This window comes from Misgurnus anguillicaudatus, chromosome 4 (genome assembly GCF_027580225.2).
Source record: "Misgurnus anguillicaudatus chromosome 4, ASM2758022v2, whole genome shotgun sequence".
NCBI classification, from domain to species: domain Eukaryota; kingdom Metazoa; phylum Chordata; class Actinopteri; order Cypriniformes; family Cobitidae; genus Misgurnus; species Misgurnus anguillicaudatus.
Genome location: NC_073340.2, coordinates 11,485,401 through 11,510,080, shown reverse-complemented (window position 1 = coordinate 11,510,080; position 24,680 = coordinate 11,485,401). Strand labels below are relative to the sequence as shown.

The 24,680-nt window shown below is 38.1% G+C and overlaps 1 protein-coding gene across 3 annotated transcripts in view; it reads right to left on the bottom strand.

The window, feature by feature from the left end:
• Positions 1–24,680, bottom strand: part of jmjd1cb (jumonji domain containing 1Cb) — a 163,282-nt gene that overhangs the window by 75,602 nt on the left and 63,000 nt on the right. The gene's annotated exons all lie outside the window — the stretch shown is intronic.

Sequence of the window (24,680 nt, the reverse complement as noted above, 5' to 3'; positions counted from 1 at the left end):
CTTTGGCTTTGAAAAAAAAAGTTTTAAAAAATCAGCCGTCTTTTTTACATTTTTATTAAAAAAAAGAAGAACGATCATTGCAATGTATCGCAACATGCAGCGTATTGTATCGTACCGCGATACATTGTATCATGACCCATGTATCAGGATACGTATCGTACCGTGAGGCCCTTGTCAATACCCAGCCCTAATAATAACCCAACAGTTGGGTTAAAATAAATCAGCATTGGGTCAATTTTAACCCAGCGGTGTGTTCTGTCCAATATTTACCCATTATGGGTCAAAAATAACCCAGACGTTTTTAGAGTGCAAGCACCCAGAGCTGGCATTTTTAGAGTCTATTTCTCACTTTATGAAGTGTGCCCCCCATGAAAACAAAATGCCGTACTGTATGTTCTGCCGACGGCCCTGTATTGAACACACAGCCTTATTAAAGACATACTGCATTAATTAATCCTGACTGACTGTGAATTCCTACAATAGCATCATAACTGCATGTTACTGAATCCAGCACAACAATCAAAATTTTACTGAGTGCACCTTTAATTTAAACAATGCTTATCTCAAACTTTACAAGAGAAATATATCATGCAAAACAGAAATCAAATGAAAAAAGTTTGTGCAAGTTGAGCAGTTTTTGAGATCAGAAATCATCATCTGAACAATAAGCTCATTAACACTTAAGCACACATTTTTATATTAACACTGATTTAGTATAAAGCAATCTGCATCAATCCATGAAGTGTAGCAAATCATAATGGAGATCATTTAAAGAGCAAACACAGCCCGATAAATCTCAAGTTCAAAGAAAGGGTAGTAAATGGTAATGTTGAACTAAACGGGGACAATGCAAAAAACATGATACATTATAAATGAACGTTATAGTGAAATAAGTCTATAGCCTGGTTTAAAGGGATAGTTCGGCCAAAAACGATATTAAACCCATGATTTACTCACCCCCAAGCTGTCCGAGTTGCATATGTCCATCGTTTTTCAGACAAACACATTTTCGGATATTTTAGAAAATATTTTAGATCTTTCTGTTCATTAAATGTAATGTTACGGGGTCCAGCAACAGTCCACGACCCCCAAGTCCAAAAAAGTGCGTCCATCCCCCACAAATTAAATCCAAACGGCTCCAGGATGTTAAACAAAGGTCTTCTGTGGGTAATCCGTGCGATGTTGTTGTAGAAATATCCATATTTAAAATGTTATTAACGTTATAAACTACCTTCCGGTAGCGCCGCCATCTTAGACTCAGGAGAGAGTATTAGCGTAGTGTACGCACTTTTCTTAGTGACGTATGACAAATTCGGAGGGCGGGGGCACAGAGAAGCAGCGGAGAAACTCTGTGCGCTGCGTGGGCTCTCGTCCTGAATGCGCATCACTCCAAAATGGCGGCGCTACCGGAAGGTAGTTTATAACGTTAATAACATTTTAAATATGGATATTTCTACAACAACACCGCACGGATTACCCACAGAAGTCCTTTGTTTATCATCCTGGAGCCGTTTGGATTTAATTTGTGAAGGATGGACGCACTTTTTTGGACTTGAAGGTCGTGGACTATTGCTGGACCCCGTAACATTACATTTAATGAACAGAAAGATCTAAAATATTTTCTAAAATATCCGAAAATGTGTTTGTCTGAAAAACGATGGACATATGCAACTCGGACAGCTTGGGGGTGAGTAAATCATGGGTTTAATATCGTTTTTGGCCGAACTATCCCTTTAAAGCTCCTGCTGTACTCCGAATTCACACCGAAGGTATCGGCAGCTCTGTTGCCAAGCTCAAGGGAGGACACTGGAGTCAGACAGTCATCCCTTTGTTTCCTTGTCAACAGACCCACTTGTTGCTCTGAGGGATGGCGGAGATAAAGGGAGACTGTGGTCGCTGTGCCTCATGATATCAATTTGTGTGTGTTCTTTCAAAGCGAGCTGGTAAAAATAGCAGAGCTTTTGTGAGAGCCAGTGAAGCGTTACAGATCGCTCAAAAGTGATGTCCGGAACGTCTAGGATTATGACCAAGATATTCACACGCTATTGAAACGTATACTAAACATTTAGTAGATTTCCACTTCAACACTTGCTCAATTATAATCGAATTGTTTTTTATATTCACTTCACCTCCTCCTCAGCTCTTTTTATATTATGCAGCGAAAGTTGAATAAAGAAGAATCATGCAGTACAAGGGTTTAAACACATCAAACATAGTGTGAACGTGTTGGGCGGAGATATCCTAACACAGCTTGATATCCTGAAGGCCTCAGGCTACGGACGATCTCTCCACAAACTATGATAGATAATTATGTCATCAACTATTGTCAAAGAGCTCCCTGGAGGACTGCCTCCGAAATACTCAAACAATTAACGCCTCGTTTTATCGATAGCTGGAATTCTAAAGCAATTAAGCTTCAAAAATTCCTTTGTGAATTAGTCAAAATCCCCCTGCAATATTAGATTTGCGGCAAAAGACGTATCCGGGCACACTGAGGGAGAGAGAGAAAGCCGTGGCTCCAAAATTAAAGCCTGCTGGAATATGCAAATGACAGTTTTAGTATCAGCGGTGCTCTGGAGCCGATAGGGTTTCACCCAGTCTACAATCACAGCTGAACGAACTTCCTGAGGGAACCAAACAATGGCCAGCATCTCTCGCCCCAGACGGGGAGCAGTTTATTACATGAATATTTCAAAAAGCCCATTTCTATTCTCGGCAGGCTGAGTGCAAATTGGCCCGACTCTCCTTTACTATGGTTCTAACACTGTGCCTACACTGCAAGTAAGTGATGCAACAAATAAGCAGTAGACTGCTGGTGTGTGCTGAACTAATGAAACAAGGAGGCAAAATCCCTCCTTGGGTTTTGTTGCTGTTAGTGCAATGTAAATTCATGTTCAAGTTTACACTGATTCTAGGTTAAAGTCAAACAGTACATCAACAAATGACCACTATTACTTTCTGTTTGTTTATATACACTTTACGAACATAATTATTTATATAAGAAATTCTTTATCAAGTCATATCAAAGTCTTGTAATTGTTTTTTATATTACTTCAAATATAATAAATACAATAATAGTAACATTTCCTGTAGCTTTTATTTGTTATTAGTTTTTTATGCATACTGAACACAACAAGCATATAAAGGGTGGCGGTATTGAAGAACAACTTTAGTTTAATTATGCCTGCTGCTCAAAACATCATCATCACAAATTATTTAACTTTATCCACTAGGTGTGTACCGTATTTTCCGGTCTATAAGCCGTGTTTTTTTCATAACTTGGCTGGTGCTGCGTCTTACAGTCAGGTGCGCCTTTATAGTCAGTATGAAATAATTTAGTGCTGCCACTAACGACTAATTTTCTAACGACTAATCTTTCGACTAATTTTTCGAATAGTCGACTATTCTAAACGACTAATTAAAAAAAACTCAAGTGTTTGTTATTTCATTGTGTCCATTTTATTTTGAACCCACCTGTGTCATTAACAATATGAATAACTTAAATGTTACCAAATAAAAAATTACAATGTAAACAATATAAATAATAATAAAAACTTCCAGTGCAAAGTAGATGCTTAACAGAAATATGAAATGTTTCACTTCTACTCTTTGATCTTATATTGCATTTTAACACAACTGAATGCTATTTTACATATTATCTGTTCTGTTGTAGCCTATAAAATAGTGACTAAACATGACCCATCACCTCGTTTTTTATCCAACCAGCTGTTCCTTTAACTGCTGCTAAAATCCTGATTTAGATATGCAAAAATCACCATACATGTACATTGTAGCTTTACTGCTGTTGCTCTTCTCATAATTGTTGTTGTGTTTTGAGCCATTTCTTGATTTTAAATGCGAGTGATATAGCGCAGACAATTCGGTGCAAATTCAGAAATATAAGAGAATACACTGTTGTTGTTACATAGACTACAGAACACGGCATACAGCATCATAGGGAGGGAGAAAGCTCGCACACAGACTCACACTACTGCTAATCTTTCTTCAAGTCATGTTAACTCGATCAGTCGTCTTTGTCAGAGACATCTGTGAATGTTGACGTTTACGCAAAAAAGAAAGTACATTAAAAACACTGCCACCTTTTCACTGTCACGTAAGAGAGAGGCGCGCGCGGTCGAGGCGCTGCAAGCAACATGAGCGATAGAGAGAGAGAGAGAGAGAGAGAGAGAGAGAGAGAGAGAGAGAGAGAGAGAGAGAGAGAGAGAGGCTGAACACTCGCAACAATGAATTGAGCCGTTTAAAATAGTAAAATAAAAATGTAAATGGGAATCATGAAAAATCTATTTGTTGCGTCCAGTGTTGATTCCGTGGCGGAATCACGAGCAAACACTGATAGCCTTTAACATCCAAAGACAGAGTCATTGTACTTCTCAAAAGAGTTAATAAAACAGTACTGACTAGTTCGCCGTTTCATTAATAATCATATAACAGTTACTTACGTTGTCCTATTCTCTGTGGGTGTATCGTCAATAACTCCCAAGTGTTTTCGTTTGAGATGCTCGTGCATTGTCGTTGTGCTCCCGTGATAAGCTAGCGACGTTTGGCACGGTGTAACAGACCACTCTTTTATCACAACTTGGCTTAAAATACTTTCATACTTCGGAAGCTTTCCGACTCATAATTCCATAGACTCACCTGCCACCGCCAATTTTTCAAAATTAAAGCAGTGAAGGCAGGGGGAGAGGGAAGAAAGATGATAGCGTAGCAGATTAACCAGCAGGGCGCGCACAGCGCACAGACTGGTGTGGAGGTGAATTACATTGAGCCATTTGAGACATGATACAGAATTACAGTGGGCCGTTTGAGACGGAAAAAATAAATATGCGACTCCTCGACTAAAAAAATTGCCGTCGCAAAAATATTTTCATCATGAAGAGTATGCAAACTTCACACTAGTGGGCTTGTTCGGTTAACGAAGTTCGGTTAACGGTTCATTACGAAGTGATACAATATAGTTTTTTCCCCGCCAGCTGTGCGATATTTGCCGATATCCGCTTAATCGGTGCAGTTGCGGTTCGATTCTGTTACATTGGCGATAATTTGTATTTCATGTAGGGGCGCACGATATATCGGCCAACATATTGTTATCGGCCGATACCTGCTTATTTATAATATTATCGGTTATCAGTCTGATAGCAAAATTAGGCCAATAAATGAAAGCCGATAAATGATGGATTATTTTGGTTTGTTGAACCACTTCACTTGCTCATTGCTGGCCATGTGAAGTTTTGATTGGTGCTTTCTGTGACATAGCACAAAGATGACACGTGTTGCGGGCTTAAGAAGAGTATGCTAGTCTAGCGCAAAGACAAGATGTCCGCGGTCTGGGAGGTTTTCATTGTGAAAATAATATGAATATTTATCGGCCTATATATATCAGTTATCGGCCCCCAAATATAAAGAGTTATCAGACAAAATTTCCATATTGGTGCATCCCTAATTACATGCCTGGCTGAGTGGTAGGGATGTAAGAAAATATTGGTATACATGGCAGTTGTTTCGTTTTCAGTTTACATCCCAACCGCTAGATTGCAGTCTTCTTAACTCTAAACTTCAAGAGTGACAGAAAGTAAATGTCGTCACAGAGAACCCAGGACCCGTACAGGACCTGTTTTAAACATAGACAGTAAAAGAAATGTACACAGCGATTCAACGGAGACAATTAGACGCACGCACTTCCTGGGGGTCGAGCGTACTGCGCAGACTCAAACTGAGCTTGATGACGTAGATGTCACGTGAGCAACCTGTCTGACAATTTTAAGTCTTTTAATAGCCGTGCCAAGAGAAATCTGAATCACCCACCAAATCTTGCAGAGACTGCGAGCGTGAACAGGAACACATTTTGGCAAGTATTCTGATTAATAATCTCCCTTGACTTTATGCCTCCACGTCCACTTGATTGCCTCATAGACAGTAAAAGATTGCCACGAGCTTCTCCTCCTGTCCATACGATAATTTCTCTACTGTGCGACAGAGAGTCGCAGGTTATGATGCAATCGTTAGCCTATTTTTACAAAAACAGCTTCTACTGGGCCATAATGTAAGATACATGGTAATGGAGCCTTTTATACATTTTCGTGTTTCTTTAGAAATAATTAATGGACAAATTAAGTCTTTAAACGCCTCAGATGTAAAGCTATTCGCTGTCAAAGTGACGCCAAAATGAATGGGAGTCAATGGAATGCTAACAGCAGGTGGGGGTCCGCTAATCAATGGTGGCGCACGGGGAAGCTTCAATAAAATATGAAACCCTGCCCCCCTGGTTTTAAATGGTCAGTCGGGTCCGCTCCTAGTTTAATTACTTCAGGTCCCAGGTCTGATTAACACTGTGTGTAATACCAGAGTCGATCGGAGAACACCCGGCCGTAATCAGAGTCCGTCAGCGCATGTCCGGTCATGCGCTCCTCCAGTTTCTTTGGCGACTGACAACAACTGGCTTCTCTTTTAATAGTCGCGGCCATGCGCTACATTTATTTCTCCCATTTTTTTATAATTGATCAACATGTTCAGGAAAGAGGACACAGCGTTTTGCATGGACAATATCACTTCCATTGTTAAACACAGGCTCGTCTTCTGTCTGTTTCGCTGTGTTTTCACTGCTACAACCGCTTTGTTGCTGCATTGCATTCACTTGCTGACACTAGAAGACGGAAATAAATGAAAATGCGCGCTTTGGCGAAATGTTTAGTTGGACTTACGTCAAGGAATGAGGACGTGGATATATCGATATTTTATGTGTGGCATCGATGTATAATTCCATAAGAAATATACAGGGTTCTTGCAGGTTTCAGCAAGTTAAATTTAAGACCTTTTTAAGACCTTTTAAGACCATTATGAGTAAAATTTAAGACCAACACGACACATTACTAGAAGCATTCGAATGATCTCAGAAATTCTCAAAACGTTCTATTTTTATTGATTCAGTTATAGAAACATGTAAAATGAAAACAGTTTTAAAACAGATAATCAAAATACATGGAAATTCATTATGCTTAACCCTATTAGACAGCGAGTGTTGGCGGCGACAAATTCTACCCACAGCACTTTAGGAAGACACTTCTGACAATGGAAGCCCAAAAAGCTTGGGCGTCACGTGATTCATAGAGACTTCAGTTAGTTCCTGGAAGCTCATAGTGACCCATTAAAACACATTGAGTTAGAGGCAAAGAGCTGTAATTTCTCTTACTTAATAGTCAAGAAATGCATTGATTTACAATATTTATATCACACTAATATGTGTAAGTAATATTTTTATAAAATTCTATTAACAAATGTTTTTTTGACAAATAAAATCCACTAATATAAGATCAGTTAGTATGGTCAGCTGCTGGTTTGTGCCCAGTTTTACACTGCCTCATACAACTTTAAAGCTTTAAAATGCATCACACTGTGTAGTACGTAAGCTTATAGGGGAGGTTTCCCAGACAGGGATTAGACTAGTTTTAAGAGCTTTCCAAACTTGAAAACAATTTGCACTGACATATCTTAAAATACATCAAAATGCACACAAGTAATGGTTTTAGTAAGGCATGTTTATTTAAACTAGTTATATGTCATAATTAAACTAAGGCCTAGTCCTGGTTTAAACTAATCCCTGTCCGGGAAACCACCCAATAATGTTTATGCATGTTTATAATGTACAACTGACTGTATGCTGTGCCTGTTTCATTTATAAATATACAAAGAACAAAAGATCACTTTCAATTATTATTAATCCCTAAAAGCATTAATATATGCATTTTATTAATACAACTTATTCATAAATTAATTTATTGCATTTAATTGAATACAGAATCACAGAGCCAAAAACACTTCACCCATACGTTTTATGCATAAATATGCACTATATACTGCCATCACGTTTAATAGCCTCTCTAATTACACAATAACGGATGAATCTGCATTAAGAAAACGAAATTTACCATTAAAAGGCTGTTTGATATGTGTTGCTAACATTATCCACTAAGACCGTTTCTCAATCCGAAGGCTGTAGCCTCCGAAGGGTCGCATTTCTAAGATGGATACGTCATAAAAACTGTCTTATTTCAGAATATTAACTTTGAAATTAACTTTAAAATATTGATTAATATTCTTAGTTAATCGTTTATTGTTGTAATATGCTTATGACTTGCGAATGTAATGCTCAGTTAACTTAAATAAACCAGGCGATGCCGTTTGCAGCTCTGATTCTACCGCTGTTCATTTAACCGTAACTCTTGAAGCATTTGCGCTATCAAAAAAGTTTGAATTGTTCCTAAAAGAAGACAATTGCACTTTTTGGAAATATATGGTTTATTACGGTACTTTCTTGCTTTCCGTCTGCAAATCGCTGCTGTTTGTGGAGATCTGAAGGGGGAGCGCGTTAGGTTCAAGTGCATTGCAGCAGAGAGCAATATTAAAGTCTAAAATATAAAACTGTGTAACACTAAAGTTGACACGCTGTTGGTGGCTCGTGACTCGACGACCCGACTGTTTAAGTTGATTTTCAATAAAGCAGTGTTGATTTTTGTTCGCTTCTGTCTATGTTTCAGAAGCTAACAAATGCTCAGGTAACCACGGGCTATTAAATTACTCCGAAAAAGATTTTTGCTTAAACATAAAAAAATTTAAGGATTGTTTTTCGCCAAATCCACAGTATACAGTCAGATCACAACACCTGAAATATAGCTTACGGCACGATTTGCGTGGATTATGACAAAGTGCGGAACGTTGTTTTTTTTAGAGACCCACCTTCATACACTTTCTGCCTCCGCCACTGATTAAGTTAATTCTTCAGCGTTTTAAATTACTATTTTATTTTCTGCGGACAACGCTTTTCGGGAATGAACAGAGGTAAGAAATTTAAGACTTGGGTAAATTAAATTTAAGACCTGGGATAAAAATCTGGGTGTTTTTAAGACTTTTTAAGGCCTTAAATTTAACATTCTGAATTTTAGACTTTTTAAGACTTTTTAAGACCCCGCGGGAACCCTGAATATAAGCGATGTACCAATCCATATCAATGTACAGTAACGTTTAGAGCCCGACCGATATGCATTTTTTGGGGCCGATGTCGATACAGATATTAGGGAGTAAAAAAAGACCGATAACGATATATCGGCCGATATTCTTTATGTGCATATTATAGTACAGTACACATATACTACAGTATATTATACTACTACAGTACTGTACATAGAATACACTATATACATTAACAGAATATACTATATATATAAATAATTTTTTAGCAATGATCACTCACAAATGTGGTGATCAAACACTTAAAATGACGTGACAAAGATATGTAATATAAGCAGGTGTGTTTTACAAGTTAACAATAAACTTTATTATCCAAAATGATTCTGATATAAGTGCACAAAACAGTAAACTTGACTTATTATAAATAACTTTAAAGCTTTACAGTAAGTTATGTACTTCACAAATTAATTAGAAACTTACCGTTAAGACGACAATGCTTGACTTACTGACAACATAATGATGTAGACTTATGTTTAATGTACTGCACAACGTTTTTATAACACCAACCCACAGTGTTCTGCCGGGACTTTAAACTTTTATCGAACTAAACCGTCTGCTCTCCGCCTCTTTTATTTAGCGAGGGTGTAAAATTACGTGAGATTATTTAATCAATTGGTTTGAAATGAGCATGTTCACTAACAACACAAGCAGCTGTACTACCACAGACTGCGCGTCAGTTTAAGCGCATCCTTTCTCCGCCTCGCGTCATTTCTTCCGCTTGCGTTTTAAACAACTCGCAAGTGGAGAAAAGAGACGGATTAAAAACAGAAAAATGTAAACAGGAATGTCATGTGTCTCTCTCGCCCACTTATAATCCAATCGACCAAAGCGCGTCTTAATACCAGGTGTAAAATGTTGTGAAGAAACCACGTGACTGCCGCCACCCGAACTGAGACTGACTGAAGGGGGTGGGGGATTGGCTGGTGTCACTCCAGTGAGTGACCTGGGTCGCCATTAGCAACCAATAGGGCGCGCTCTGCTGGACAAACAAGTACTTACATCTTTCAAAAGCATTAATGTTTTCTGTAAGGAACGTTCATATCGGCTTCATATCTGCGGCTTATAAGCCGATACAAATATATCTGCGTCATGCTCATATCGGCCAATAAAATCGGCAAGACGATAAATCGGTCAGGCTCTAGTATCGTTATACCCTTATTATCCACTGGTGATGTTGCAGGGCAATATTATTATAGATAAAGTGCTTTATCTTCTGTTCCATAATGTTTGTTTTGTTTTAACTATTTTCTTCCAAATGTTAGTTTTTTTTAAGGAGGAGGACCTGCATAAGACAAGCTCCTGCAGTGTTGTAAAGCCTCGTTGATTATAATAGAAGCAGTCTGGTTTCTTGTATCACATCTGTTGTAGTGTAAATGTGCTGTGTGTGTTTTTTTGTCTGCCGGAGGAAGAAAATTGGACTGGTATTACGAATAACAAGGTTTTGCAAAAACGATGGCAGCAGGACCACTTATTGGTCAGTTCACAATCTAGTTTTTCCCATTAGCAGAGAAAAAGACTTTCTCTCTCTCTCGCGCGCTTTCTCTCGCCGCTGTCAAACCCATCATCTTCAGCCTCCTCCCGCCGAAAATGAGGTCACACGGAAAAAAGGAAAAGTAAAGCTATAAATAATATACAGCTACCGCAGTGAGTGTATTCTGAGAACAAGATATTTTCGGGACATCGTCTCTGCACAGAAATATAATGGAGATACATATTCAGACAAATGAACACATATGTTCTTTGTTTCAAAAGCATTAAATATTTTCACGATGCAATCTAAAGCTGTACAGAATATATTTTGGCATGTATCTATAACAGAAACAAAATTGTCATCATTCAATTCATTTCATTTCTTTAAGACTTTACTGTAGGAAAGCAGTTTTACAAAAACAGAAATATCTTAGCATAAAAAAAGATAATATTTTAAAACCAATATTCCCCGCTAAGCTACTCACTCTCTCTCTGGCATTCCTGAAAATGTTTTCCCATGATTCAATGCATATTATTTCACAGGGAAAAATCTATATTTTATACCTTGATCTGCATTCATAATACTGTAACCTCACCTCGGCTACACAGGCTATTGGTTAACGGGTTTAGTTACTGATTAAACGGCTGTTTTGTAATAGGTTAGTGGCAACACTTTACAATAAAGTTGTATTAGTAAACACATTAACTGACTTATGAACTGTGTAGTTTTCAGCATGTATTCATCTCGGTTAATGTTATTTAATGTAAATACAAATTCACGATGCAATGTAAAATGTATTAGTGAACGCTAAAATGAACATAAACTAAGATTAATAAATGCTGTAGAAGTATTTTGTATGTTTATAGTTCATGTTAGATGCATTACGTAATTGTTAACAAATACAACCTTACTGTAAAGTGTTTTCAGGTTAGTAAAGTATACTAGAAGCTCTGCAAGCAATTACATATCAATGCAAAAGCGTACATGTAAACATGAAGAATAATAATAGTAAGTGTTTATTCAGAAAAATATAAATACACACATTATACCCACATTAACACCACAACAAGACGTACGATAAATCATAACATACTATTTTCTACTGCAATAGGCCTTAATTTTAAACCTCTCGATGATTTCAGCTTGTTTTTCCACTCTCTCTCTCTCTCCCCCGCCCTCGCTCTCTCTCTCTCTCTCTCTCTCTCTCTTATAAAGCAGCTCAGCTCTAACATGAAAGGCTCAGAATGAGGACAGGACGACTGCCAAATAAAATTTTTCTCAAGCTGGAGGCAAGCGGCCAAAAAGAAATTTGCGAAGAATAAGGAAGGGCAAACGTGCATTACATTTATTATAAGATGGCCAGTCTGCTCTCTCTCTCTCTCTCTCTCTCTCTCTCTCTCTCTCTATCCCTCTCTCTCTCTCTCTCTCTCTCTCTCTCTCTCTCTCTGCAGCATATTGGCTAATATCAAATGTACACTAAAGACGGCAACGGCGGGGTGCACTTGACCTTCATCGGGTCAGTCGTACCACAGATCTCCCGGCTTGTATGATGTAATATCTGGCTTACAGTCAAAACAAACAACCATGCGCACTGTTGTTTATAGGCAAACATTCAGCTGCTTTGGTCACTGGTCTTTAGTCATGTTTACATATGACTTATTTTTCTTTACGTCTTAGTTGATCCACAGAAATAAGCAAAGTCCTTCTTGTAAACATATTAGGGGAAAAACAGCCTTTCACATCTTGATAATCACAGCAGCAAGTTAAATCACTACACAATGTACTCCTCTCTTAATGTCCTATAATAAGGTTTTGATGTACGTGGCTTTTCTCTTTCATTCAGTCTCTGATCTCATAGTACCAACTAGAATACACTCAGACATCTTTCACACTGGCGTTTCTTTTATTTCCTGATCTCAGCATGATGGTAGAGCGGTGCCAGTCTGTTCTGATCATGTTTATCTGTCTCATCTGACCCTGAAGACATCTCTAACACATAATCAACAGACTTGCATTCGCACATCAAAGACCTGCTGCATTACATGGAGGAAGAAGTAAGTTGTGATGTAATAACACTGGTTACATCACTGGCTGCCGCTTGCATAACACCACAACAGTACAAAACAGCCCTGAGAAACCTAAGATCTACAGTTGACCCGTACACCTGTGAACCACTGAACTTACAAGCAAGCTTACCCCATGACCGCCTGCCTGTGTACAAATAGCACAGCCACCAAGCTTAAGTAACCCGTGACCAGGAGTGTAAGCTTCTGCCGGTAATGAAAGAAAGTAATGACTCATAGAGTTAAAGCCCCACTAGAAAGGGAAAAGTTCACCAAGTGAATGATGACCAAGGAACAAATTGCTGAAATTTTGCATGAATGAGAGGCCGTTTACACGACAACGTTTTCAACCATAAACGTAAATGTTTAGTGCAGGGCAAAGATTAATCGCAATTAATCGCATACAAAATAAAAGTGATTTTGGCATAATATATAAGTGTGTGCTGTGTGTAATTATGATGTATATATAAATAAACACACACATTCATGTATGTATTTAAGAAACATTTACATGTGTATATATATTTATTTATATTTTTAAAAATTCTATATTATATATATTTATACTTAAAAATATTATATATAAATAAAAAAAATGAAATAAACATATGTATTTGTGTGTGGTTAAATATACATAATAATTATACACAGCACAAACTCATATATTATGCCAAATATCACCTTTATTTTGTATGCGATTAATCACGATTAATCCCTGCCCAGCATCAATTTATGCGGTTTTGTCGTCCTGAAAACGTTGGGTTTCAAGTTGGGTTTCTAAGTGCAAGTTTTTGATAGCGACAGCTTGTCGTTCTTTGTGTAAGCTACGCAAATGTGAATATGTGATAACGTTGACATCATGCCTATGTGGTATATCTTTACAAACATCAGCGAGTGTAACCAAACTTTACAAAATTCTGCTGTTTTATAGTTTAGGGTCTGTCTAAACAAACCTGCTTGATGCTTTCGCCGTCTAGATTGTTTGTATTTATGAAATGCATATGCGTACAAGCTTGCAGTATTACTTTACAAGAAAACATCGGCATCTACTGGACTGCCATAAGAAATATAGGGGATTTAATCGTCTTTGTGGATCTGCGTAAACGCATATCTTTTAGCCAGCGTTGTTGTGCGTATGAGAAATTTTAAGAGTAGTTGTTTTACATATATTTTTGAAAACCATCTCTTTAAAGAGCACCTCTTTCATTGCTAAAAAACAACGTTAATTTGTGTATTTGGTATAATACAATGTGTTTGCGTGGTTTATGGTTAAAAAAACACTATTTTCCACATACTGTACACTTTTGTAGCTCCAGATTGCACTCTCTTCCCGAAACGTACGGATTTGAAAAGCCCTATGTCCCTGATTGGCCAGCTTATCTGTACGTTGTTATTGGCCTGAATACCTATGACGTCAGCCGGAAATGTGACGCTCCTTACCATGTTTGAAAGATTTAGTTGCTAACAGAATTTAACTTACAGGCTTGTGAGTCCGAAACGGGAGGAATTATGATAATGTCGGTCTTGTCTACATCACCAATCCCAGGAAGTAAACTGTTGCCTACAATCCGTGTGTTTGTTGTAATAAAAAAAAGATGTTTAAGTTAGAAACGATAACTTGCGTCATCGTTTACTTTGGGGTTTGTACCTTTTGCATATTGTTAACATGTACTAATACACACTTACACACCAAAGGAAATGTCAAAATGTTAATCGGACAATAGGTGCTCTTTAAAAACTGAGCAGGACATGTGAGGCAGCGCATGCTAATGTTTCTGGGTCGTTGTCATGCAGTGTGGGCCAATATTGGTGTGCAGGCGTATATATATTTCCAGGTACGTCTACTTTGGTTGATGATCCCTCCTTTCTTGTTTCCCTCCGTGCCGAGAGTTTGTGACATTATTAAGAAAGTCTCTTTTTCATAAAAGGACTCCAGTGGAGATGAGCTCATAGGGCTTATAAGAGTCGTGTGTACAGCACGTGCCTGAAAACCGGGCAATAATTAACACGAACAGACAGAGAGAAACATACAGCCCTGCTACGCACACTGATACAGCGCCCTTCTCCAGATTGCAGTTAGGCAATTTTATGTTTTAATCATAACCAGAACTTAACACATTCATTCCAACAGGCGTTTGCTTTAAAATATTAGATTTAATGTTGCGTTGCCTGTACACATGACCAGGTTTCAGGACTACCAGTTCAACAAATGTCCAGGTCTTTATGTCCTGTGGACCTTACTCACTGTAAACACAACAGTGAACTTTACACTGTTAATTCTCACACACAAAACACAACTCTGTCAATCATTTTACAGCACTAACCTGAATTACCTTGAACAGATTTAGTGAGTAGATGACGTGTGAGACTCTCACTGCAATACAGTAGAGACCTTGAACATACTGGACAGAAACACAATGGCAACATGTCCGCTGTGCAGTTTTACACAAAGCTATATGATGAAGTAACTGCATCTACATGCAATAGATGGACATCTTTCTCCATTGCATGGCTTTTCATTGTTTTGGCAGAGTCTGGCACCATGTGGGCTGTATTTTAAGAGCCCCTATTACAACGTTATTTTTTGTATTTGTATTTTTTGCTTATAATCGGTGTATACCACTAGTCAACTAAATGAATATAACATGGCATGTTAATGTAACATAACCATGTGTTCGCGTGGTTTGTGGTTCACATTATTTTCCACATGCCGTACATTGTGTTGCTCCTTTATGCACTGCCTCCCTGAAACGCATTGATTTTGTACAAAACTCATAGTTCTTAAAAGGACAGTGCCCTCTGATTGGCCAGCTAACCAGTACGTTGTGATTGGCCTGAATACCAGCCGGAAATGTGACGCTTCTTACCGTATTTCAGCTCCTAATGCATTGCTGACAGGAGTTAATATCGTCTTTACTACCTCATCAATACGAGCCGTATCTGATCCAGAAAATGCAGATGACCAAGCTGATCGATCAACTTTGCCAGCGCGGCTTGAGCAGAACGTAACAGATTGGTAAGGATACTACAACATAAAACCATGTCTGCATTTGTGAAGTAGAAACGACAAACAATTCAAAATTCACTATTCAAAACTGCAAAAAACTTGCGTTCGAATCATGTTTTAGTCAATAGTAAATTCTTTAAATATGAAAACATAAACACATTATAGGCTGTGGGTCAGAAGCAGGCTGGATTATGATAATGACCGTCGTGTCCATGTCAACAGGCCAAAGAAGTTGCCCACAATCCGTGTGTTTGTTGTAGTCCAAGAAAAGAGATTTACATTGGAGACAATAACTTGCGCCATTGTTTACTTTGGGATTTGTACCTTTGCATATCGTAACATATACTAGCACACACTTCCGCACCAAAGGATGTATAAGATCAGGAATCAGAAAATGGTTGCTCTTTAAAGTAGAAGTGTGTCATTTTTTACATAAAAACTCTCACCAAATAAACCAAATTTTTTAAACTGAACACACCCAAAACTGCCCTTTGGTCTGCTTTTGAAACAGCTGTTGGATCAACTATTTCCTCCGAAGACCTCACGCATCAAGTCACAAGTGTGAAAACGGAAGTATTTCTCTAAAGTTTAAAGAAATTGCATGACGCAAAGCAGAAACTTGCATCTCTCTGCACTGACCCACAATGCTGAAATTTCTCTTTAATTTGGATCACACTGATACAAAAGATCAATGTTATGTCACATGCCCTCAGTTTGACACACAGGTAAACCACAGAGGTTTAACTTCCTGCCTCACAGCTGCTGCTTAGGCGGTGAGGGAAAGGGGGCTTCCTGTACGAATTACCAAACAAAAACACAAGAGACACACATAAACAGTAGTATTATGACAGGAAGCAGGCCCTGGGGCGACAGACAGTGTGTTGTTTGTTTTTTATCAGTCTCAGTGAAGGGTCACTACAAACCGTTCTCAGCAAAATATCATATCAAGAGTCAGACTTTATGAATGAATCCCTATGATATGTGACGTATTCAAGGAACCAAAGCTGACCACGTGTGGACTAGTTTGTGACATCATTGTCACATACAGTCGACACGTGTTATCTTGATTCTGCGGGAGGGACCGATACTAGAGCATACTAGCTAGGGATGCATAACGATTAATCTCGATTAATCTATAGCAGAACAAAAGTTTTTGTTTACATATGTGTGTGTGAACTGTGTATGATAATTATGTATATATAAATTTCCACACATTTGATTTTCAAAGATTTATTATAAAAACTGATTATTTTTTCCAAAATGCTATAAATCTATTGAATCAATATATAAATGTGCATTCATCTTTGCCATGTTATGTTCATTTAGTTGACTAGTGGTTTACATTGATAATAAAAAACATTAATGGCATCAATCAAAACACTTTGTCATATAAAGGGCGATTTATAGTCGTGCGTAAGTTTTACACCGTAGCCTGTGCGTAGCTCTGCGTAGCCTGACGTGCACCTTCCAAAAATTTTAACAGCGCGTCAGATCTACGCGGACCGCAAGCGCTGTGATTGGTCCACCAGAACCCCTCCCGTCAGGTAAAAAAACGGTGTCATAGGTATTTCCGTTTGTGACAGTGAAAACAAAGATGAGCCAAGTTGAGGAGTGATTTAACTCAAACTGCAAACAAAGTCGCCGTTTACTTACTTCCATCGTTGCGGGTCTTCTCATATTATACACAACAAGTTGCTGTTTCTTCTTCATTTGTGGGTTAACTTGCTAAGCTTCTTCTTCTTTGACGTTCACGCTGCTACTGTGGTTACACGCGTGGTTACTGCCTACCAGCGGTCTGCGCGTGTGTTTGCACGACGACGCAGATGACGACGCAAAAGTATAAATGAAAACCAACGCAGGACCTACGATGTCGCGGCTATGCCGTAGGATCTACGCACGACTATAACGAGCCCTTTAAGAACACTGTCATTGCTGCTGTCATCCTTGGGCTGTCGTCGCTGAACTTTTTTTGACAGTGATCAGCTGTAAAATGTTTTGGTCCTGCTCGATTTTCGTTGACTTTGAGTAAAATAATGGAAAGTTTTTCAAAAGATCCCCTGGGGTCAATGTGTTAGCATGACAGAAGCTTGATGCTGTCGTGTGAGAACAAGCAACAGCCGACATTTTTCAATCTCCCGAGTGTCTCTCGCGTAAATTATATGATTTTGATGGCTTACGTTTCTTTCCCGTCACAGAAAACCACCACAGGTTTATCAGTGCCATCATATTATTTTGTTTTTGTTTGTTTGTTGATCACGAAGCACAAAGTAGATGAGGAAAAATACGTTTTTGTGTGTATTCCGTGTGTATTCTGCGCCCCCATTGTTGTTTACAATGCGCAAATGTGCAAATGGTGCGCTGTGATTGGTTAAGCGGATTTATTGCATTCTGCAGAGAAGGAGGACTGGTTTGTCGCGGTTTGGAAAAAAGGGAGAAAATATGACAGAATAACACGACGGATATCGGATTTTGCGTAAAAATTAAGAATCTACTTTTTAATACTGACCAGATACAAAATTGATTTTGGTGGTAATTTTTTTTTTTTATGGCGTTTAGGAACTGTTCATATATTGTGTTCAATGTAATAGTTTAACCGAGCCATTTAAAAACAACATATCTCAGAGCTGTAATCTCAATACCATGAAAGTGGCTCAAATTAGAATTAAAAAGATCAGATTCGATGTGGTTTGCACTGTTCAGACTGTCATGCAAAGAAAAAATCTGATTTTGACTACAGTCGAGCTTTGTGTATTACATATGCATAAAGTTGTGATTATAAAATTGTGACTAGAAACTGCTCTTAGGGCACCTACACACTGGAGTTTATCTTGCATCAGAAAACGCTACAAGTGCATTCATTTCAATAAAGATGGTGCACGTGCAAAGACGGTGGAAAAACACAAGGTAGTCATGAGAAGGTAAACCATTTTCATTAAGAATTTATTTGACCAATATCATTAGTTAAAAATATTATTTTACAATTAACAATAGACACCAGGTTGAGTCTAGTTGAGAGCATTGTCAAGAGCTACTGTCAACACCATCTATTCTTCTGAACACAGTGCAATGAAAAAAACAAACAGGCTGATGAATAACATTTAATTGTGCTTTACAGTATGTAGCTCTCAAGTGTGTTTCCCAAGCCAAGGAGCTGACTACAAAAACGAAATCACAACTAAATATAGACACAAATCAAAGGCAAATGTGCATGGGGGTTAAGGTGAAGCCATCAGGCGTCGGACGAGCTTCATTACTCAAAGAGACGGTGCTTTCAGAGCCCCGGGCCATCTCTATAAACACTGCTGTCTATGATTGCTGCCATTAAGAAGCCAGCTGTGCCGCTGGCAGTGAAAGATCATCAGTGTACAGCATGTCCTATACCTCTCCTCTTACACTCTCTACACAAAACATGTATGCATGACGCTTTGCCCTGCCAACCAACATTAAGAAAGAGCTGACAAACACAGCTGCTTAACTGCATCACATCACACAGACGGACAGTAGACAAAAGAGTTAGGCCAACTACATCAGGAGAGAGAGAGTATTGCTCCCTCAAGACTTACTTTTATTGCATGTTAAAATTCAACCAGGAGCAAAGGTCAAACGAATGTCTTAACTTTTAAAGAAGCAGGGCAAAATTGCAATGCATGCAAAGAATAAATTTATTATAACCTACAGTAATCATTAGACCACTACATGTCAAGCCAGCTCCCACTATGAAAATTTATATAAGCATTACATTTTCACAATATACAATATAAGACTGTCAATGCCTACGGACACCACAGCTGACTGTCCAATATCAATATTTAAGCCATATTAAAATATGCATAAAGACAGTGAGTCAATTTTAGGCCCTGCACACTTTTACCAAATTTTTGGTTGTGCTTTATAATAGTTGTTAGCTTAGCAATATGCTAACACATAACTCTGATGCACCATTTGCACAAAGAGTTGCTGCCCACACAAAGTGATCCAAATGAGCCAGACAGTATGATGCTTATTTTTAAATGTGCACATTTATCTGATGTTGAAGAAAACACCAAACACTGTATTAAAGTGTTTTTGTATAGCTCAGTGCTAAAGCATTGCGTTAGCAGCACAAAAGGTAACACAGGTAACACACATGCAGATAAAATATGCACTATAAGTAGCTTTGGATAAAAGCATCTGCCACAAGTATAAAAGAAAATGTTATGCACAAGGCACTATGCCAATGATCAACTTCCAGCTTAATAAATAACATTCAAGTATCAAACCAAAACCACCCGAACAAAATAACAAATAATGTCATTTTTACTAAAAGATTTCCTGAGGCACAGTTGAAATATCTCTCAATCTGTTAGATTTAGGACGCAGCGTACTTTCTCTGAGCATTTGCCGTATCGGTTGCTGTGGCAAATCATTGGCTGTGTTATCAGCTCAACAGCTGTTCTGCGAGATTCCTATCACAACATTACTAAAAATACACAACCTTCACATAAGCATCTGAGCTACAAAACCTTTGGGCATTAATCAGCGTTCAGATTACTGGGTCAGATCATATTATTGGGCTTCTATATCCAACAGCAAGTGAAAAAAGAGAAATGGTTTCTTTTGCAGCGTAAGGCCTCTACACGTAATAATAATCAACCGGAAACATTGCACACTACCCATCTATTAAAGTCACTCAACTAGACTGATGAAAATAAGGGGTTTGAAGATTATAAACCACGGCATTGTTCCTTCTGGTAAATTTATCTTTTACATTAAAGCCGTACATGATGCATACAGACAGTTTTTACTAAAAGTGACAGCGGGGAAGGAGTGTGTTTATCAGCAGTAAAGATCATCCTGAGGCTACATGTCTAGCAGAACTGAGCCATCAGAGAGTCACAGCGAATGTAAAAATACAACAGCCACAGAGATTTACAGGATGCAGTAAACGCAGAGCAAGCGCAGGGGGAGATGGGTTTAACTGATTATCAGATAGAAAGAGTGACAGCAGTGAGCATGCCGCAACACATCTGTCGCAATACGAACTGCATCAGACCCTCACATGGACAACAAATAAGTTCACGCATAAAGAGAGCTGCATACTAACAAGACGCAAATAAGATACAGGATTTTTTTTGTTTTTGCAGCTGTACATCAACTACCCAAAAATAATCTGTATTCTAATAGAATTCAATGTTTATTAAATACTAATTATTACAAACTACTAGGACTGTTAACTCTTTCCCCACCACGGAAAAAAGTTATATCTCATCAATTAAGAGAAAACGCTTTTTTACGAGTTTTTACGGTAATCCATATGTCCCCTAGTATCCACTAGGTGCCGCTTTTACCTAACTTATAAAAGACTGAAACATTAATGGATTCAAAAACAGTAAAAAAAAATCTGTGTATGTTTTGATCATCGTTCAGAATCTGATCTCTAACAAAAGTCATTCAATTATCTCAGATTTTTGCTCAAAATTTAGAATTTTTGAAGAAACCTACCCATATTTGAGAGATAATAAAAGAGAACAAATAAAGATAGATTAAAACTTTTTTTTAAAGTAGAGGATGTTTTTTTATTTGATATATTGTATGTTTATATATTTAAGTCATTAAACTTTTGTGAAAATCATAAAAAATGCTGGCGCTGGTTAACCTGGGTTTTCTCATGCTGCCTTGCGCGCAAATTTATTCATGCTGCAAGTCTAGCATGGAAACCATGGACCAATTTTTCCTCTGAAATAGGGAACCAATCACAGAACGGGGAGCAAGACGAAGACGACGTCTATGCGACACACCGAAGCAGTTTTGTTTATCCAACACAGCAGCAGACGCAAAGTTACTTTTCCATGCAGCCTTAGATAGTGTTCAAAGTAGTTTTGAACCAAAGGTTATTTAAAAAAAGAGCAACTTTTGGGGTTAAACAATTTCATATCCAAGAAGGATGTTTGGATATGGCAAGACATGATAGCTACAGAGTTTTATAGGACCAACCTGCTATGCATTGCCGTCGACAAAGTCCATTTAACTTATAAATGGTAAGTGGTATTTATTAATATCATATTGTCATTATGCCTGTAGCCTACCTACTTTGGTTGTCACAGTGCCACTAAGTTGTGTTGCTTTTCAATATCAATATACAGCTACCGGTTTAGTTGCATAGCTTTCAGCTGTGTGCACACAAACCAATAAATGTCGTTTGTTTGAATTGATGTCGCTCTACATACGTCATCTGGTATAATTAAAACGATTGGCTATGAGCTACGTACAGACGTATTTGGCCCAATAAACAGCTCTGGGGCTGGGCATTCGTAAACCATGCCTCAAATATGAGAAAATGAGCATGTGGTTCCCAGACCACGTCTTATTCTCTATGAGACTGGTCTGGTGTTAGGCAGGCTATGTGCTGGCTGGCGACTTTTAAAAAAAAAGGAAAAGAGTTCATTTAACATGTTTATTAGATTAATTAGTTATGAGGAAAAATAATGCATTACAATTTTTAACGCAAAAAGTTTCACATGCTTTCAGGACTTGCCAATTTAAATATTTTAGCACAAGACGCGAAACAGATCTCAATGCATTGCTCACAGGCTGTTAAAGAAGTTGTGTGTATGTGTGCATGCGACTGCATGTGTCTAAAGCCAATGCCCAGAAATCCTCCAAGGCTTCAAACAGCGCACAAATGCTACAGCAGCGTCAAAAATGTGGGTGGGTCACCATCAGAAAAAAACATTTACTGGAGTAGATGCCATTTTCTTGTATTCTGGTGCATTCTAATTAAAAACAATTGCTTTTATAGCCTAACGTTTTGTTTATCTTGGCGTGTCGTGTCGCGGGAGTACAGAGAGTTTAAAATATGGAATCAGAATGATCCAAGTGGAATGGATTTGAGGAAGCAGCAGTGTGGACATTAAGGCTGTGGCTGAAACGCGAAACTGAGTTTAATATATAAGGTATTCCTCTCGTGGAATGGATTTCATTGACGTCTTTGACAAGTGAACAGACATGTGCGCTAATTTAGAGAAAGTGAGTGGGTTTAATATCATTGGTCTTAAAAAGTGTGGGTCTTTAAAATAATATAGGGATGCACCGATATGGAAATTTTGGCCGATACCGATAACCGATAACTCTTTACATTTGGGGGCCGATAACCGATATTTATAGGCCGATAAATATTCATATTATTTTCACAATGAAAAACTCGCAGACCGCGGACATCTTGTCTTTGCGCTAGACTAGCATACTCTTCTTAAGCCCGCAAACGTGTCATCTTCGTGCTATGTCACAGAAAGAACCAATCAAAACTCCACATGGCCAGCAATGAGCAAGTGAAGTGGTTCAACAAACCAAAATAATCCATAATTTATCGGCTTTAATTTATCGGCCTAATTTTGCTATCAGACCGATAAACGATAATATAAAAAATAAGCAGTTATCGGCCGATAACGATATGTCGGACGATATATCGTGCATCCCTAAATAATATAATAAAAACATATGATATACCTTCAAATCACTAAATTATTTACAGTGTATGCAGTATTATTTTACATTTGATTACTCAATTCAATTTCTGTACTACCTTAAATCACAGTATAACCTGAAATTTCTCAATTTACATGCCAATATTTATGTGCGATTAAATGCGATTATTTAATTGGCACATCATGTAATTAATTCGATTACGAGTCTGTGTACATGTACGAGTCAAATAAACTATGCTGTGCAAGGCTGTGCATTCGACCGTGCGCATACGTTCGTGTAAAAAACTATACTCCAAGCTCAAGTGTTAGTCATTAGACCAATTCAAAACAATTACACAACTTTCAACTCTATGTACACAGACAGGGCCTTCACCAAAAGCAAAATCTCTTTAACAGAGCCTGTGGAACGTGATACCATCCAAAGTCAGGTCACATTCAGCCAATAGATCCAGCCAGAAACAATCAGCTAGCTCAGGTTTGGGGCACATATATCAATGCACCCACAGTGAAAAGGCCAAAGTGTGCTGCACAAACCGAGATGCAGTGCTGAGTAAGGAGATCTGGTGGCAGTAAACCCTCCTCCAATAGCAGCTATAAATAATGGAGCTGTGAAGGCAATTGTGTGCAAGCGAGGGACACAGGAAACTGAGAGAGAGAGAGACAGACAGCAAAATAACAGCCTTCAAAGAAGACCAGAGAACAACACAATCACGCAAGGCTTGTGGGTAAATTGCTGTTTGCTGAAGCGTTGAGTAAAGTAATTAGGTTGTTATTAAGGTGTTTGACAACTGTAAAAACCCATCAGAGTCAGACCGGTGTAAAGTCTAAAGAACAGAGAAATAATCCATGAAAAAATACTTCTTCCTTTTATAATGCAATAGAATAGTAATGGATATTTCCAATTTATACTGACAACCCTGCATCAGTTTTATAATATTTTCTCCAAAACGAAAACTTTTCCAACAGATAGTACTAGTACCATACCATAGTTCAGTGTCCTGCAGTTTATTGACTGATGATAGATCTGTTTATCTGGCTAAAGTTAAATCACGCAGCAAAACAGGCCAGAGATATCAAGAAATACTGAAATAACCCTTAAAAAACTTAAACAGCAGACATTCATGGACCTTAACCCAAACACAGTGATTCAGTCATGCTAAAAACAACCTATAACAAACCTTTACAGGAAAGCTATTAACCTTAGCTTGCATGTCAAGGACTTGCATGTATCTTCTAGCAAAAGGAAACCACTTAAATTTGACAACTAAATAGGGCTGCACGATATTGCGAAAAAAGTATGTGATTCTGCCGTTAAATGATACTTTCTTGCGATATATCATTTCCCTAGAGAAATACTATTTTTATTAGCTATTTTTTAAAACCATTTAGATATGTAATTATCATACTGAAATAAACAGGTAATACATATTCTTCTTTTAATATGATTTAACTTTGTCATGCAATTTTTTTGCTCGAGTTGAATATTTTCAACTTGCGCGAAAGCGTTTGAGGTGAATAGTGCGTGTTTTCGCGGCAATCGCGCAGCCTAATTTGCGTCATTCATATTGTCCCACGCGAGGATGTGTTTGATCGCATCTTTGCATTGACTTTGTATGTTATCTACTCGCGCAAAT